This window comes from Lathyrus oleraceus, chromosome 5 (genome assembly GCF_024323335.1).
Source record: "Lathyrus oleraceus cultivar Zhongwan6 chromosome 5, CAAS_Psat_ZW6_1.0, whole genome shotgun sequence".
NCBI lineage: Eukaryota > Viridiplantae > Streptophyta > Magnoliopsida > Fabales > Fabaceae > Lathyrus > Lathyrus oleraceus.
In genome coordinates this window covers 470,973,431-470,992,297 of record NC_066583.1, presented here as the reverse complement: position 1 = coordinate 470,992,297, position 18,867 = coordinate 470,973,431, and positions in this window count along the sequence as shown.

Below are 18,867 nucleotides of genomic sequence, written 5' to 3'. Positions count from 1 at the left end.
TGTGCTTGCCATGTCATAAATGAAACGCATCGTTTCATTGTGTTGTGTTGGATGCCTTACTGTATGCTGAGTATTGCCTGCGTGTGTGAATGGTTGGTTCTCATTTGTTTGACCATGCCTGTGTGTACATTGACTGCTTGAGTGGCATTCTGATTGTGTAAGTGATGCTGTGCGTTTTGATATTTAAATCTTGCCCGCTTGATGTACTTTTCGCGCCTAATCGTGTGGCTCACGTTTATTCTGAGTTTTATTTGAACATTATTTTCCCTCCATTTCATTTTAATATTTCATATTATTTCATTCATCTTTAAAAAATCATAAAAAGTAGTAAAATGCTCCAAATTGACTCCAATTTTTTTTCATAATCTTATTTTGATGTCTAGTTTTTTATAGGGTTAATTTCATGATTTGTTTGTTTTTGGATTTCTATTTTGGAATTTTTGATTGGACATTATGTTAATTTGATCATGTGCATTCAATGCTTTGTGAAATGCTATGTGTTGATCCAATTGATCTGAATTTTGGTATGCTTGATCATCACATGTAATATGAATTTTTGAGCACTGGTTTGAATTTTTTCTCATTTGTATTCATTGCTTTTGACACATGTAGATATAGTATGACAATTTGTGTCACATTTTTGGCTTTGCATTTGTGCATTTTTGTTTACCTATCATTTGAACTCTTCTGGATTTGATTTTTTGCATGATGTTTGTTTATAACATGAGTAACTCGCATAAAAAATCTCAAGGCCATTGCTTGCTTTTCTGTTTTGATTTGGATTTTCTAATTTGGATGTCCATTTTGTGCACCTTAGCTTGCCTTTGCCTTAAATTGATCATTTGATGCCTTTGCCTTGTGCATTGATGTTGGTCCTTTTGAGGATATTTTATTGATTGTTTGAATGTGTAATATGCAAAAGATGGACTTCTGTTTTGATCATTTGGTTTGGTTTTGAACCTAGTCTTTGTACTAGTGTTTTGTACATGAACTAACATTGACTTGTGTTTCAGGTTTGGACACTTAGCATTAACGGTTGAGTTGCTCACCTTTTGAGATGCAAATTGGATTGTGTTCTGACTTCTTTGTGTTTTGTAGGATCCTAATTGAGCTCTTGAGCTCATGAGTCGTTGAGCATTGTTCATTGAATTGTGTAACAGTTGGACTGTTTGTCTGTTTGTTTTCTGATTGAGATATTAACTGTTTAGCTTTTGTACAGGTACATTAGTTGCTTGCTTTTAGCTCTTGCTTGAGCTTTGGATTGTGGTTGATACACCACTTAGGTAGATATTCTCTTACTTCATGTAGTCTGGAAGTCCTGTCACCTTTTTGGCACGCATTTGGCTGAAGTCCTCCTTAAGAGGTTCTGTTTGTGATTGTTTACATTTGTGCCAAAGACCTCCAAGTGGGGCATGTTACTTGATAAGTCCTCCTAAGTGAAGAGGCAATTGACGGATAGAACGGATTAGCAATCAATCCCCCGTTATTCAGTGAGTCGTTCATTATGCTCGCACTACGTGCTGATGCTCTTGAACAAGTACCCAAGATTTTTGTCCAGTGTCTGTCAAGTGGAATAGGATCCCACTTTCTTGATCCCCACGCTTTCTTTATCAGTGAGCTCACCCAGGCCAGGGTTAAGAGCATGAGGTCTCATCCTCATTTCCATCTTTGATTAGCTTCACCCTAACTCTCAATGTTAGTGGTTAAGAGCTACAAACTACCTTTGTACAGTTTTGGCTTGTTTGTCGAGGTTGATATGACCCCTCTTGACTAAAGCCTACCCCTTGGATTGAAGCCTCTTGTTTGTATATAGTGTGTGATGATAGTTTCCATTGTTTGCTTTTGCATGTTTGCTTTTGACATTTATTTGTTATCGTTAGGAGTCGGATCTAAGTCCATATATTGGCATTCTCTTTCCATTTTATTGTTTGGAGTCGGATCTAAGTTCATCTATTGGCATTCTGTTTCCGTTTTGCTTTCAGGAGTTGGGTGTAAGTCCATTTATTGGCAGCTTGTTTCCTTTCATTTGAGGTTCTCTTTTGAGACTTGTTTATATTGCTTTTACCTTGTCCTTGCTCATTCCAAAGGAACTTACTTGGATCATCTCTATGATCTCGAGAAAGGAACTCCTATTGTGGTTTTATCCCTCACCTCTCACCCTTAACCTTTTCTCTCCATCCTAACCCAAACCAAAAAATATTTGTGCAAACATTTGACTTGTTTTCAACATTAGAAACCTAAGCCTTAGGCTTTTGATTTTCAAACTTTCTTTTCATAACACTCATTGTGAATTGAATCTTTAAGTCAACTTTGACCATTTTTGTATATACTTCTAATTGGTTAATGCAACCCATTCAAATGTGCTTCTTTTGTGGTTTCAATGATCACTTCTTAATCAAATTTTCCATAAACCTTTTGCTATTAGGTTTGAGTTATCTTTGTGGTAGATGTAATACTCACCTTTGTCCTTAGTGAGTGGACAATAAGTCGTCCATGCTTATTATAGGGCTAACCCCTCACTAGCATGTCGAAGCTACCCTCACATGGTGGACTTGTGGTTTTTCAGGTCGAGTTTTCTCCCTTTGATAACAAAAGACCTTCAGGCTTTTGGACCAAATCAATCCACTCACTTGTTTTGAAATCTTTTACCCGAACTACGAGGTTTTGATCCTAATCTTTTTATAAGAGGGTACGTAGGCAATGGGTTCATCCATCCAAACACAAAATGTAAATAAACTTGTATATTCTTTTCTCATCTCTTCAATCATGTTTGTACAAATAAACTTCATAAACAATAACCTTTGCAACAAGCGTGAAAAGGGCTCCCTAGGAGTACCTAGGATGCATTGGGTGCCTAACACCTTCCCATTGCATAACCAACCCCCTTACCCAGATCTCTGACTTTCTTTTACTAGTTTTGTTTGTAAAACTTTTAGGTTTTTGTTCGCTTTCTAACCTTTCCTTTGGATAAATAGAAGTGCGGTGGCAACTCGACTTTGTATGATTTACCTTGGATTTAGTTAATATCTCCAATGGTAACGAATACACCGCTACAACTTGTAGCACCTTAAATTTGCACCTCCCATTTTGTATATACATTGTCATTTGTAGGTCATTAGCATTGCATTGTCCACTCCATAGCATTGCATTGCCCATTTTGCTTAGTGCAAGTCATCAGTCAAGACTGGTCAGGAGATCCAGTTGTGCAAGCAAGCAAGTGCATTTCCTATGACAGAAAAGCCCTAGGGTTGGTTCAATGAGTTCATATGATTCAAGGATCATTTTGAAGTGGTTTGGCCAAAGGTTGGATGTTCAGAGATCATCAGTCAATGACCAATTCATCTGAAACCCTAGAAAGTCAACAAAAGTCAACTGCCAAGGCAATCATGGATTTGAAGGTGGGAGATGGTTAGAGAGGCCTCATTCATGTCCATACAAGTCTCATTTGACATTTCAAACATCAACAATGAAGAATTTGAGGTCAGATGAAAAGTTTCCAAAAATAGTAAGTGACCTGTAATTTGAAATTGCCAAAAATGGAAGGGTTTTCTCCTCAAGATTACATCATCAAGCAAGCTTCAAATGAAATTTTGTCCAACATGAAAGTTGAAGATCTTGCTCTCCCCTTTCCAAAAAGTCCAAGAACATGAATTTCTCATGTATGGTTGAAAAGATATGGATCAATCATGGCCAAATGAATTTGAACTTCAAACTTGCATAACTTTCAAACCATAAGGCCAAATGAGATGGTTCTTTTTGCAACATTTCTCTCTTGACATGCACTATCCAATTCATGCATCATAAGCCATGCATTTTTATCACAAAAATATTTGCATTTTCATTTGAATTTCGGAGGGAAATTTCCAATTTGAAAATGGTGCATTGTTTTTACATTTTAACACTTGCCTTGGCTCTAAAATAACATTTGAAAGGATTTTCAAACCAGAATCGTGCACTGTTCCATTGGCATGCATGCATAAGGGGTGAATTTGCAAATTGGCATTACACCTTCAATTTCACTAATCCACTTGCATTGGCTTAATTAAGATTAGCAACATGATTAAGGCATCATATAAAAGGCAAAGCATAACAGAATTCATGATTAACACTTCATAATTTCCAGATCTGAAATTTTCTCCACTTTGTTCTCTCACTTTTTCTTCAATTTTCTTCATACACATTGCTATTTCCTTGATTGAATCATCATCCACAAGCATAATTGAGCTGGATTGAAGCAGGATTCGAAGGATTTCATGCAGATTTGAGGACTGTTGAAGCTTACATCCATTAATGGCAGTTGGAGTTTCTGGCCAGATCGAGCAAGATTAAGCGATTGTTCTTCATCCATTCATCTATCTAAGCATTGGAGATCATCTGTTTCTGCTTTCCAGGACCTGAATTGAGTGATTCCAGTTCTGTAGCTTCAACAAGGTTAGATTTCAAATGCTTTAATTCATGAAATGATTATGTGCTTATTGTAGATCTTTCATTGGTGGTTACACTGAGCTTTAGATCCATGAAATCCATGCAGAAATGAAGTAGTTATGGTGATTTTAAGTTTGGCATGTGAAAATTCTTTTGCCCGAATCTTTTGATACATGTGGAATTAGGTTAAATTGAGCTTTGATCCATGATGTACGTTGGAAGATCTATCCAATGGTGTACTTGTTTTGAATTTTTGGATATTTGTGTTCTTGAGTGTATGAACACGATGAAGGTGTATGAAGAACCTAGGGTTTTCGTTTTCCAGAATGTATTTGATCTTGCTAGCGCATTTCTGCATGAGTTTTGTTGTTAGTAGCCATGCATTGGTCCCACGTGTATCCTGCATGTCAAACTAATTGGTCCAAATTGATTCCCACTGCCACATGGACTTAATGAAACGGTGCGTTTCATTAGGAAACGCGCCTCATTTCAAATATCGACTCAGTTCGATTCCAGCCGTGAACATTTCCAAATAAGCCTTTTCCATATTATTCCATTTTTCTCACATATTCCTACTATGCTTTTCACATTGCATTTTATTTTTTCTCCACTTAAAAAATTCATAACTCCATAAATAATGATCCAAATGACATGAGATTTTGTGCAACATGATCCTTATCATTTCTAGTTTTTTATGACTATTTTTCCACAATTTGTGCCTGGATGGATTTTAATTTGGCCTAGGGATTGTGTATGTGTGTGTTTTCTTGACCTACCTTGCCATATGCTTTGTGAAATGATGAGTTTTCATCCAATGCTTTTGAAATTTGGTATGCTTGCACTAGACATCTTGATTGAAATTTTGGTGGTGAGTTTGCATTTTTGGCATTTTTGGTTGTTGAGATATTATTTGGTTAATCTAGGTGTGACAATGTGTGTCACACCATTGCTTGCTCAATTTGATGATTTTCTTTGCCATGCCAAATAAATGCCAAATGATGTGATTTTTTGTATGATTCCTCTTCTGGATGTTAGGGTTGCTCATGAAATTTTGTGGAAGTTTTGGATGCATTTCTGATTTGTTTGTTATTTTTCTTGCTGGAGTGTCACTTGTGGACTTTTGGATAGTCATGAACTTCATGATTTGTGAAATGCTGGTTGTGTATCATATGGACTTGAAATTTTGCACATTGTTTCTAGACACTTTGAAGTTTATTGTGGCTTTGGTTTGAGGCATTTATCATTTGTCAATTCTGTTTTAGGCTTGTGTTAAGTTGATGTAGCAAATTGTGGTCTCATTTGAGCCTGTTTGTGCTTACCTTGCCTTATGGAATTTCTTTGCCATGCTTAAACTTGTTCAAATGCCTTGATTTTTGGTATGTTGATCATGTGATGAGTTCTGTTTAGCCATGATTTTTCTTGAGATTTATTGAATCATTTTTGAATTAATGTGCATTTGTTCATTCTGTTGCTTCAATGAGCTTTCAACTTGCATGCTTTGCCTTATTTGATTTGTGAAATGAATTTGGTTGATGCTATGGATGTGGAACCTTTTGGATGTTGTTCTTATTTGATTGAAGTTGATTCATGCCAATTTTCATGTTCTGTTTTGAATTATTTCTCCCTCTTTGACCCTAGGCCTTGTCCTAGTGGTTGGTGCTTATGTTTGAGCTTTGTTTTCAGGATAAGAAGCATATGGCCTTGAGGAGATTGATTCACATTGCTTAAGTTGGTTTATTTGGTTGATGTTGACTAACCTTGACTTGTTTTGTAGGTTGCTTTTAGCTCATTTGAGTTGAGCTTGTGCCTTGCACATTATTGCCTTGCTTGTTTGAATGTGCCTTTTGGCTGTTGACTATTGGATTGTCTGTTTGACTTTTTGAGCTGTGTACTGATTGAGTTAGATTGTTTTCAGGTACATTAGTTGCTTAAGTTCTTTTGAACTTGCTTTTGCTGTTGCTTGGTTGCTTAACCATTGAGGTATACTTTCTATGACTTCATGTAGTCTGGAAGACCTGTCCTGTTACTTGGGCAGACACCTGTCTGAAGCCCTCCTTAAGAGGCAATGCTTGTGTTTGTTTATGTTTGTGCCAAGCAGGAAAAGACCTCTAAGAGGAAATTGGCAGATAAAAGAGATGTGCAATCCATCTCCTGTTATTCAGTTGAGTCATCCCTTTGCTCACACATCTTGTGTTGATGCATTGTGGATATTAACTCAAGATCTTTGTTGAGTCAGTCATATGTGGAGAAGAGTTCCAACTTTCTGAACTCCCACACTTTCATTTGTCTGAAGCTCTCCCAGGCCAGGGATAAGAGCTGTGGAGTCTTATCTTCACTTCCCATTTCATCTGCTTCACCCTAACTCTCAATGTTAGGGTTAAGAGCTAACATCATCCGATTCCAGTTGGCTTGTGTTTCACAGCCTAACCTTGTGTGAGCCCACTTTGTTTGTATATAGTGTGTGCTAATTGTGTGAATGTTTGCTTTGCCTGTGCTGTTTAGGATAGCTTGCTCCCTGTGCAAGTTAGATAGCAACCTTAACTTAGGGATCGTATGCATGACAACTTCTAGGCTCGAGTCGTAGTCTCCCTAGTAGTTTGTGTCTCCCTTTGTATCTGGTTAGGCTAGTCCTTTTTCCCTGCGTAGGGGAACTACGTCGCCCTGATCCTCATACCAGATGAGGTACGTAGGCAGGAGATGAGCTGATCTTTCCGGGCGCCCTTTTTGTTTTTGTCTCTTGTGTGTGTTAGGAGATGGATGTAAGACCATCGATTGGCATTCCGTATCCTATTGTTGTGTGCTTGGAGTCCGATGTAAGTCCAGCGATTGGCATTTGGTTTCCAGTGTGTGTGCGTTTGGTTCGGAGTCTGATATAAGCCCAGCGATTGGCATTCGGTTTCCGGTGTTTGCTTGTTTGTGTGGAGTTTGACATAAGTCCAGCGATTGGCAGTCGATTTCCTGTGCGGTTTTGTTTGGCGCGCGTGAGCCGAGCTACGGGTGCTCTGATTCTTCTCTTGTCCGAGAAGATACGTATGCATAGGATGCGACATCCTAGCGAGCACGTTTCCCCCTGTCCCGAACTACATCGACTCTGATGTCTGTGCCTGACAGACTACGTAGGCCCAGGATGCGATATCTTGCCGAGTTAGTTTCTTTTGTCGTTTCTGTGTCTCTTTCAGCCAGTGTTGGATGTTTGTGTTCAGTTTTAGCAACCTTTATCCTTCCTTTTGTGCGTCGATCCCGTCGAGTACGACGGATGCGTAGGGGTGCTAATACCTTCCCTTCGCATAACCGACTCCCGATCTTATCAATCTCTGGTCGCGAGACCATGTCTTTTCCAGGTTTACTTCGAGCGTTTCCTTTCCCTCTTTTGGGATAAATAACGCACGGTGGCGGCTCTGTTGTTTTCGTTTCCCGCCGGTTTTTTCGCGTAATGCGACACAACTACAAACAACACAACCATCATGGTCGTGCTTACATTCACTTACCAAACAAACATCCTTATGCCTCTGCACGAAGGACCTGCTGACAAAACGCACATCAAAAACTTTGAATTCTCCAAGACAGCCGTCCATCATATTCACAGAAGAGTTCCCATAAGTGGGCAAAGGGTTTGCTTTCACATTTTGCGCACGGTCCTTGAAGGACACCATACCACTCTTCATAAGCTTATGAACCTCATACTTCAATGGATAGAAGTTTTCAATATCATGTTCGGGTGCTCCTTGATGAAAAGCACAACGAAGCTCAGGTTTATACCACCATGGAAGTGGTTCTGGAATCTATGGTGGGTTCCTCAGTTGAATTAAGTTCTTGAGAACCAATGACGGATACAACTATGCATATGACATAGGAATCGGGTCAAAAGAGACCTTCTTCCTCTCAAAGTTCTGTTGATGATGATTGTTGTTGGTATTGTTGTTGTTGTAGGTGTTTGTTCTTTGTTGCGGTTGTTGTTGTTGACATTGTTGTTGTTGAATTGGTGTTGCTTGTTGATTAAAAAATACCGGAATTATCGAGGATACTTGATGATGATGTTGTTGATGGGATGTTGGGTTCCTTCTGATCTGCGGCCTCCTCTGCCTCCCACTGATTATTGCATTCGTCTCATTGTCCTTCTTCTTACCGAAATTACTATCATACCTCTTGCTTGTTGACGCCTCATCTGTTGACAAACATCCCTCACGGACTCCTTCCTCAAGCCTCATCCCCATGTTTACCATTTTGGTAAAGTCACTGGGGGCACTAGAAATCATTCGTTCATAGTAAAATGAACTCAGAGTTTTCAAGAAGATCTTTGTCATTTCTTTTTCCTTGGAGGAGTGATCTGGGAAGCCAACTCCCTCCATCGTTGCGCATACTCCTTAAATGTCTCTTTGTCTTTCTGAGACATAGACCTCAGTTGGTCTCTATATGGCGCCATATCCATATTATATTTATACTGCTTGACGAAAGCCTCCCCAAATTAATTGAAAGTGTGAATGATGTCACTGTCAAATCCCATACACCAACGAAGCGCAGCACCGATCAGACTATCTTGAGAGTAGTGAATCAGCAATTGATCATTATCAGTCTGAGTAGACATCTTGCGGGCGTACATCACAAGATGACTGAGCGGACAAGAGTTCCCCTTATACTTTTCAAAGTCAGGCACTTTGAACTTCACCGGGATCTCCACATTCGACACCATACATAACTTAGCAACACTTTTCCCAAACAAATCCTTACCTCTCAACGTCTTCAATTCCTTGCGCAACTCAAGAAACTGATCTTTCTTCTCGTCCATCTTCTCATACACATCCAACCCTTCGACAGCTCGGAATGATAGATGGTACCTTTACACGAGGCAAGGTGTGCACAACGGGAGGTGGCACAGACATGACTGGGCTAGATCCTGGCATGGAAGCAAAAGTAGGCGCAAAACCTTCAGGCAAAATTTTGGGTGGCATTCTCCACGAGAATCCAGCAGGCATATTCGGCGTGAAGTGGGCGGCAGCATCACGATAGAGGTAACCACTCTTGAGATAACAGTCCTCGCGTAAGGAGTTGGAGGAGTTGGAGAAGATTGACTCTGAGCAGCAAGAACTGACTCCATCATGGCAGTCAGGCAGGCGATCTCGTCCTTCAACTCTCTGTTCTCTTGCTCCAAATGCTCCATAATCCTCAGATGATTGGCTCAGGTATTGTACCGGTGAGTCAGCTTTGCTAAAGCACAAAAGAAACACCAATCAAACATCTGGCGAAAACCTGCTTATACAAATGATACATGAAATGCAATGCTTGATTATTTATTTTTGTTGTCAAGGAACTTACTATATTATTTGAAAATATATATATTTCAACAATTGCAATAAATTTTATATGACCAGAAAATCTCTTTTCATTAATATAATTGGAAGGATTACACTGAGTACAATTTCAGAAACCAAATGAAAAATACAAGAGAAAGGAGATTAGTCATCCGAAGGATCCCTAACAACAATGTCAGAAGATCTGGTTGTAGGCGCGTACTTCCTTTGAATGCGACGGATCTCGGTCTCACAAGAAGTCTTCATCTAAGTCTTCTCAAGGACAAGCTGATCAACAATCTTCTTCCAAGCAACGGAAGGCTGAGGCATGCTAGAAGATGAAACCTCTGGTTCTCTCTGTCTCTTTGTCAATCGATCTTCAAGTAGCTTAAGAAGTGCATCTTTGTCCTTAGACTCCAATTGCAACTCTTTATGCTTCTTGCTCAGAGCACGGGAACGCTCTTCCTACATATCCTTCTCTTGCTTCATCTTGGCGAGCGCATCTTCCAACTCCTCTACGTCTTGGTTAGGGAGAGTTAATGGCTCAACCGCAACCATAGAATAGGTCTTTCGCAAGGATAAGGCATCATCAACTCCAAAGCTCTCTTCTTCACCCAAAGAGTTTAAGCTTCCAAAGCTACACAATTGTGCGGACCAAGCTCGGATCTTCCTTTCCTATGCACATTATGCCAAGCATGCACAATCTTCTGCTTTAAATGTTGGGGATCTTTACCCACTTGATAGAAAAGACCTGCTAACAAAGTGTTATTAGGTTTGTCTCTCAAGGGGAACCCAAGTTGACGACGAGCCAAAGTAGGGTTGTAGTTAATTCCTCCTTGTGTACCAATGAGAGGCCCATTAGAGAATTCACCATAACTATCAATAATATCCAAACTGCTCAATGACGGATCATACCAAACTATATCATCCTTAGTGAGAGACATAAGTCTCTGAGACCACCTTAGACATTGTTTGTTCTCTACAAAAGCAGGCGTCTGAGGCAAGTGCGAAATAAACCACTTGTACATAAGAGGGATACAACAGACAATAGTTCCACCACCTTTAGAATTCCTTAGATGCAAAGAAAAATACATATCACCCAACAGAGTAGGCACATGATTCCCAATCAAGAAAAGTCTAATGGCCTTAACATCAACAAAACCGTCAATGTTAGGGAACAAAGTTAATCCATAGATGAGCAACACAAAGATAGCTTCAAAAGCATCCACACTACCGGCCTGACGAGGAAATCAGATGGAAACCCAATTAATCCTCCTTTCTTCACCCAATGAGCCTCTATCTCAAACTTCTTCAAGTGAAGAGCTTCAGCAATAATACTAGATCGGGGAATCTCCTCCAATCCACTAAAAGACACTCTACTAGAAATAGGTATCCCAAAAAGATGAGAATACTCCTCCAAGGTAGGCATAAGCTGATAATAGAGGAAAGTGAAACAATGGTAGAGGGGATCATAGAATTGCACTAGCACACTCAAGAGCCCTTCGACCACATCAGTAGACAAGATGGACAGAAGCTTCCCATGACGTTGTTTGAAGTCCAAGGGATCTAATACAAAAGATGCTAGATTCCTTAACTCTTTTAAGTCGGGATATCTGAAACTGTACTTCTTAGTGTTCCTTCGTCCAGAATCCATGGTCGGAAAATATTTGCAAATAATACCTCAGTTCCTTGAAATTTTCGTGTGATGAATGTTATGATGCGCATGAATGCATGAATACAACAATCACAAATAAGGGATCACACACTAGGAAAACAGAGGTCAATGGATGAATCAAGTCATTGTCAAGATCAATCATCTATTTTGGTGGATTATGGTTTACACCTTATCAACACCCAAGTTCCATTGATATTGACAAGACTAGATTGGATCAACCAAGAATCAAGGGTTTGTTGTGAGTCACGAGCATGGAGTCTGGGTAAGAACCATCACAAAGGAGTGAACTAAGGACAAAAACATGTAGATCATGTTCCAAAAAGTTCCCAGAGTCCTAATTCCATCTATCGGATATTACAAGTTAAGATGACTGACTCATCGACCCATAATATTCTTAAGAGAAACCCGTCTGCGTGTAGTATCGCGTAACAACTGTTATCAAGTCTACACTTGAACAGTTTCCGCACTACGTCCTAAATAGGCCAAGAGGGGGTAAATGTTCTACGGTCCTCAGCTTCTCGGACCCAATTAGAGATAGCAATGCCTAACCATAAATACTTGTGTGACATTCCCAAATCCAAAAGATTCTCCACTAAGCAGATGGGTCTCAAGCCAACTTGTTAAAGACTAGTCCACACAAATCAAACATGACTATACCATCCTCCTATCTTAATTGCACTCAAGTTTGGGTTAGAACTTATCTCAACACTCAGAGATCACCAAGCACAACAAGCAGATTATATCACACATACATATATACAAACATCACATATATACAAATATATACACACAAAAAGTAGGATAAACCCACTCGAGGTTTCCTTCCCCAGCAGAGTCACCACTTAATTTCTGTAGCGGTAAATTCATGATCATCAAGCTATGGATAACCTAGAGATCAAATAACAAGAGTCGCCACTGCGTTTTCATTGTTTCCAAGGGAAAAGGGAAAAAGTACGAACAAAACCCAAAACTAAGAAGTTTTCAAATCCAAACTAATAAAAAGTCAGAGGTTACATGTAAGGGGGTTGGTTACACAGAGGGAAGGTGTTAGCCCTCAAAGTGTCCTGGGTACTCCTAGGGAGCCCTTTTTGTGTGCATATGTACTTGGTATAAAGTGATGTTTACAAATAAATAGAATGGGGGGATGAGAAAAGAATTCATTAATTATATTTTTGTGTTTGACAAGACCTTCGGTCTTGTGCCTACGTACCAACATAAAAATGAGGGATCAAAACCTCGTAGTTTGTAATACAAATTTCAAAGTGGATGCATTGCTTGTAACAAAAATTGAGTTTGAAAGGAACAAAGGCCTAAAAATGTTTTGAATGAGTTAGTTCTTTTTTGGCATTTTGAAAGTTTAAGAAAAGTATAATTACATTTATTCACAAGTTTTATTTAAGAAAAGAAGTTTGAAAAATGCAATGGCATAAAGCCAAAGTTTCTATTTTTTTGCAAAGTGGTCAAAGTTTAGAACAAAATAAGATCAATCGAAGAAGGTTTTGAAAAAGAGAGGGAGAGATTTTGAAATTAAAGAAAGTGTGGAGAAGATGAAGAGACTATCCTATGTATAAAATTAAAAGTTTAGAGTTGAAAAGATCTTACGAAATGGGTAGTAATCCAATAGACAACAATGTCAATAGAAACCTAGAATTCCCTTGGACTTTTAGAATCAAGCAACACACAAATTCACAATTATATTATTATTGAAGAGCAAATGCATCAAATAAAGGTGACCACATCCAACATTATCCACTGCATGATCTTCCTCCAAGTAGCCCATGTAACAAATGAATTTCACAAGTTACAGGTTCAAAATAAATGCTTCACAATGATCATGTTGTAGATGAACTTAGAGAGATCTTGAATGATGTATCAGATGAAGTTTCAAATTACAAGCACTTGGTTTCTCAATAAGTTGGCATTGGCCAAGTTCTTTAACATAGGAAGGTTGCCTAAATTCTAAGTTCATTTGTCCAAGATCAAGCCAATAGTCCACACAAAAGTTTTTTTAGGGTTTTTGTTGTTATTATGTACATTGATGGTCAAAGACCTCACAAACAAGCAAAGTATACACAAACAAAATATATCACACAATATGGTCCAAATGGACAAAGTGAAAATTATATTAACATAAACAATTAGAATGATATGAACAATGGCAAATGTATAAAAGCTAGAATTAAATGGAATTAAAGTAAAGGGCTTGAAATTAAAAGTTAGTAGTTAATAGGTTAGAAGTTAGTATTATTTTGCTTTTGCTTTTCATTTTAAGACATTCTTTGGAGAACACTCAACCCACTTACCACAAGCATGGATCCTTGAACCAAGACATCTTCCAAAGGAAGGAAAAAGGCCAAGTTTCCACACAATACCATGAAAGAGGGGAGACTTACAATCTCACTAACTATAATGCTTATGCCTTTATTGTCACAAATTTAGTGCTACGTTAAGTAATAGTACTTGGACTTATGTAGATGTCATAACTATTTGAGGTCGGGCAATAAAATTTTGGTGTTAATGCATGTTAGAGACATAGTATTATGAACTATGCTCATGAAACTTACCACACACAAAAAGAATATGCAAAAGGTGTGGCATAATCTCATCCATACTCATGTAAATTTTTATATCAACGAGCCTTAGGATTTTGAGATGTCATAGGCCAAATGGACTGAATGAATGAAGAAGGGGAATGAGATGAAAAGGGAAGAGAATGGATGAAATCACAAATTGATTAAAGGAGGACTTTTACCAAATTAATATCATTCATTCATTTTGGGAGATGGAATAAACATTTCATCAATCCCCTAAATCCAATTATATTAGTTTGACAAAGTCAAATCAACCTTGACCAAGGCCCAACAACAATAATCAAACTCAAACAAGTCATCACAATTGGTCAACAAAATTATTTGGAATTTATTCAAATTAAAAATACTAAATTAAGGCATTTAAATTAAATATGGTTTGTCCAACTCCTAAAACCCCATCAAAACACCAAAGAAATGGCCATGAGATTTATAATAGGTCAAACAATGTCAAAGGACCTTGGATAAAAAATTTCATGATTTTTGGACATTTTTTAAAAGTATTTTTAAACAATTAAAGACAAATGCAAAATCAATTAGAGCATGAAAAATATTAATAATGTTCCAAAAATAATTTCAATTCAGAATATGAAAGAGGAAAATATTTGAAAATTTTTGGTGAAACTCTCATATTTTTGGATCAATATTAAAATTAATATGAATTAATGAAAATCAAAGGAAATAAAATAAAAAACATAAAATCAAAAAAACGTGGACCACTTGAACTGCCTCATTAATTGAGGTAGCAGATCAAGTGGTTGAGCGCGCACGGTTCACCATGCACTTGAGTTAATTGTCCACACACGTGGTAATCAACATGTACGCTTGTGATTAAAACATTTCAGCTGGATCCTATGGTTGTGAGAGATGCCAACATATCATCGGGGTTGTAGCTCCGGTCTTATTCTTCGGTGAACCTCACCGGATTGGTCCATCTTCAACCATCACCAGAATAAAAAAGGAGGACATGATCTGAAAGAAAAAATGGCGTAGAGCACGAATCTGACCTCAATTTATCCTAACTCCAAGTATATTGAGAGGTACATGGAGTTGAAATTTGAGGTACATGAACTGAGTTGCTTCGATTTGGCCTCAAAGCAACTCAATCTTCTTGCCTACATTGGTAGGACTTCAAACAACCAAAGAATCAAGAGAATTGAGCAAGATTGAGAGAGAATCGAAGAGATTAAAATTTCTGGAAAATATCTTCAACGTAGGTATGGATTCAGCTATTCTTGCCCTGGCTTGTGCTTGATCTCATTCCAAATGCTTGAAAAAGAAGAATTGAGTGCTCAGAAGGTCTTGAATCCTTGGAGTTTTGAATCTCAAAACAGTGAGAACTCAAACTCAATTTCAAGTGAAATTCTCAGGATTATCCTTTGGAATGAGAGGGTTAGAGGTTTGGGATCAAAGCTGGCGTGAATGTGTGTGAAATTCTGAGCATATGGAGCTCTCTTTATAGCCAATTCAGTTGATATTTTCACACGTGAAATGAACTTCCAAAATTAGAAATGTGTGATGCATGAGTGCATGGGCGTGTGCAGGCCCATGAAATCACTCTATCTGATCCATAATTGAGTGTAAGCAAGGCTGAAGTCATGTTTGAATGCTAGACAATTGTACATGGATGTTTGAAGTTCAATCTTGCCAAATGATGATACCATGTTCAAGTCATGCACAACCTATTCATTTCTTGTCCAAAATTGATGAATTTGGGCTTTTTGGAAAGGCTAGATCAAGAGGAACAACTTTCTTCTTCAAGACTTTTCCATTTGAAGCTCGGAACTTGAAGAATTTTGAGGTGAAAGTTTGGAAATTTTAACATGTAGGAGTCAATTGGTAAGATAGCTTGTTGGAGAAGTTACTCAAGATACCCAGACAAACTAGGGTTTCTAAGGCAAATCACCTTCAAATTCTTGAAGAATACTTGATCAATATCACATGTAGGAATCAATGGAACTCATATATGATGCTTATAACCATTCTTGGATCAATTAATGGTTGGGCTCTTTGTCATGAGGGTCCCAAACCCTAGATATGAACTTGATAGATCAATGGGGATCATGCCTTACCTACAAAAGAGTTAAACAAATGCAAAGACATATTTTTGGTATTTTGGTTAGTAAAATAATGATATACAAGTATGATACAATCACAAAGTGCTTGGTGATCTCTCCCAAAACAAACCCAATGAAAAAGGGGTAAGGAAGATGCCATGGTATGATCCCAATGCTAATGCTTACTATGAAATTGCATGAGGGATCCTAGGGTCAAAATTGGGGTCTTACAGGCGTCGGATAGAGACCAACTAAGATCTATGTCTCATAAGGACAAAGATACATTTAAAGAGTATGCACAGCAATGGAGGGAGTTGGCTTCCCAAATCACTCATCCTTTGGAGGAAAATGAAATCATAAAGATCTTCTTGAAAACTCTGTGTTCATTTTACTATGAACAAATGATTGCTAATGCCCCCAGTGACTTTACCGAAATGGTAAACATGGGGATGAGGCTTGAGGAAGAAGTCTGAGAGGGACGTTTGTCAAGAGATGAGGCGTCAACAAGCAAGAGGTATGGCAGTAATTTCAGTAAGAAGAAAGATAGTGAGACGAATGCAATAAGCAGTGGGAGGCAGAGGAGGCCTCAGATCAGAAGGAATCCAACATCCCGTCAACATCATCATCATCAAGTATCTTTCGTTATCCCGGTATTTTCTAATCAACAAACAACACCAGTTCAACAACAACGACGTCAACAACAACAACTGCAACAACGAACGAACACCAACAACAACAACAATACCAACAATAGTCATCAACAACAAAACTTTGAAAGGAAGAAGGTCTCTTTTTACCCGATTCCTATGTCTTACGCAGAGCTTTATCCATCCTTAGTTCTCAAGAACCTGATCCAACCAAGAAACCCGACACAGATTCTAGAACCACTTCCTTGGTGGTATAAACCTGAGTTCCGTTGTGCTTTTCATCAAGGAGCACCCGGACATGATATTGAAAATTATTATCCGCTCAAGTATGAGGTTCAGAAATTGATGAAGAGTGGTATGGTGTCCTTTGAGGACCGTGCGCCGAATGTGAAAGAAAACCCGTGCGCCGAATATGAATATGGTGGATGGTTGTCCTGGGGAGTTTAAAGTTTTTGATGTGTGTTTCATCAGTTGGTCCTTAGTGCAGATACATAAGGATGTTTGTTTTGTAAGTGAATGTGAGCCTGACCATGATGGTTGTGCTGTCTATAGTGTTAACCCGATGGGTTGTGAAGTTGTGAAAAAGGACATCCAATGATTGATGGATGAAGGCATGATGCAAATTGTTTAATCCCGTGATGTAGATGATGATGTTAATGTCATAGTGCCTGTCTTCAAGCAACCTGAGAAGTTGGTGACTTAGTATGACTCCAATAGCAGCAACTATCAAAGATCAGTATCGCCGTTGGTAATATGGTTAGTGGGCCTAGTCCCGTATTCATCTGATAAAGCTGTGACGTATCAATATAATGCTACAATGATGAAGGATGGTCAAGAGGTCCCGTTACCTGCATATAGTTCAGTGGTGAGCATTGCTGATGTTACTTAGGTGACCCGCAGTGGTCGAGTGTTTGGGTCGGTGTTCCCAAAGGATAAAGAATAATCAGTTACGAGTAAGAAAGTTGAAGTACCTGTTAAAAACCCAGTTAGCTGTTCAAAAGATAAGTCTGGTGAGTCTAGCAACTTGAAACCCAATGATGATGATGAAGTACTTCGGTTAATTAAAAGAAGCGAGTTTAATATGGTGGAGCAGATACTCCAAACCCCCTCAAAATATTCAGTGTTGTCTCTGCTCATGAATTCTAAAGCGCACAGAGAAGAACTGTAGAGTGTTCTAGAGTAAGCTTTTGTAGAACATGATGTTACAGTGGATCAATTAGATCATATTATGGATAACATCACTTCTTGCAATAATCTTAGCTTCTGTGATGAAGAACTCCTTGAGGAGGGCAGAAATCATAATCTGGCTTTGCATATCTCGATGAATTGCAAAGAGGATGCTTTGTCAAATGTGCTTGTTGACACCGATTCGTCACTAAATGTGTTTCCGAAGTCAACTTTGTCAAAGTTATCTTACAAAGGAGCGCCCATGAGGTATAACGGTGTAATTTTCAAAGCCTTTGATGGTTCGCGCAAAATGGTTATTGGTGAAGTGGACCTTCCAGTTAAGATAGGTTCGAGTGATTTTCAAATTACTTTTCAAGTAATGGATATCCACCTGGCCTACAGTTGTCTGTTGGGAAGGCCATGGATCCATGAGGCGGGAGCTGTTACCTTAACTTTGCACCAGAAGCTCAAATTTGTGAAGAATGCCAAGCTAGTGATTGCTGGTGGAGAGAAGGCGTTGTTGCTTAGCCATTTGTCATCTTTCTCTTAAATAGAATCTGAGGATGAGGTTGGAACTCCGTTCCAAGCCTTATCTATTAATGCTGAAAAGAGAGTTAAGGCACTTATGTCCTCGTTGAAATATGCTCAAAAGATTATGGAAGAAGGCAATGTCGATCAGTGGGGGCGCATGGTAGAGGTCTCCGACAACAGAGGCAGAACCGGTTTGGGGTTCCAGAAAAGATCATCAACTGCAAGGTCTGATGATATACAACTTATCTTCCGTATCGGAGGATTCATTCATGGCAATGAACAACACTTAGCTGCTGTGCTAGAGGATGACGAAGAGGAAAACTGCACCAATTTTGTGACGCATGGAAAGGCTTGCAACAATTGGACTGCTGTTGATATTCCTGTTATTTTGCATCGATCTAAGTAATTGCTTTTATCTGTTTTTAAATCCTTCTCCTATGCCTAAGGGAGAAGTGAACATTGTTTGGGCATTTTCAAATTGATCATCAA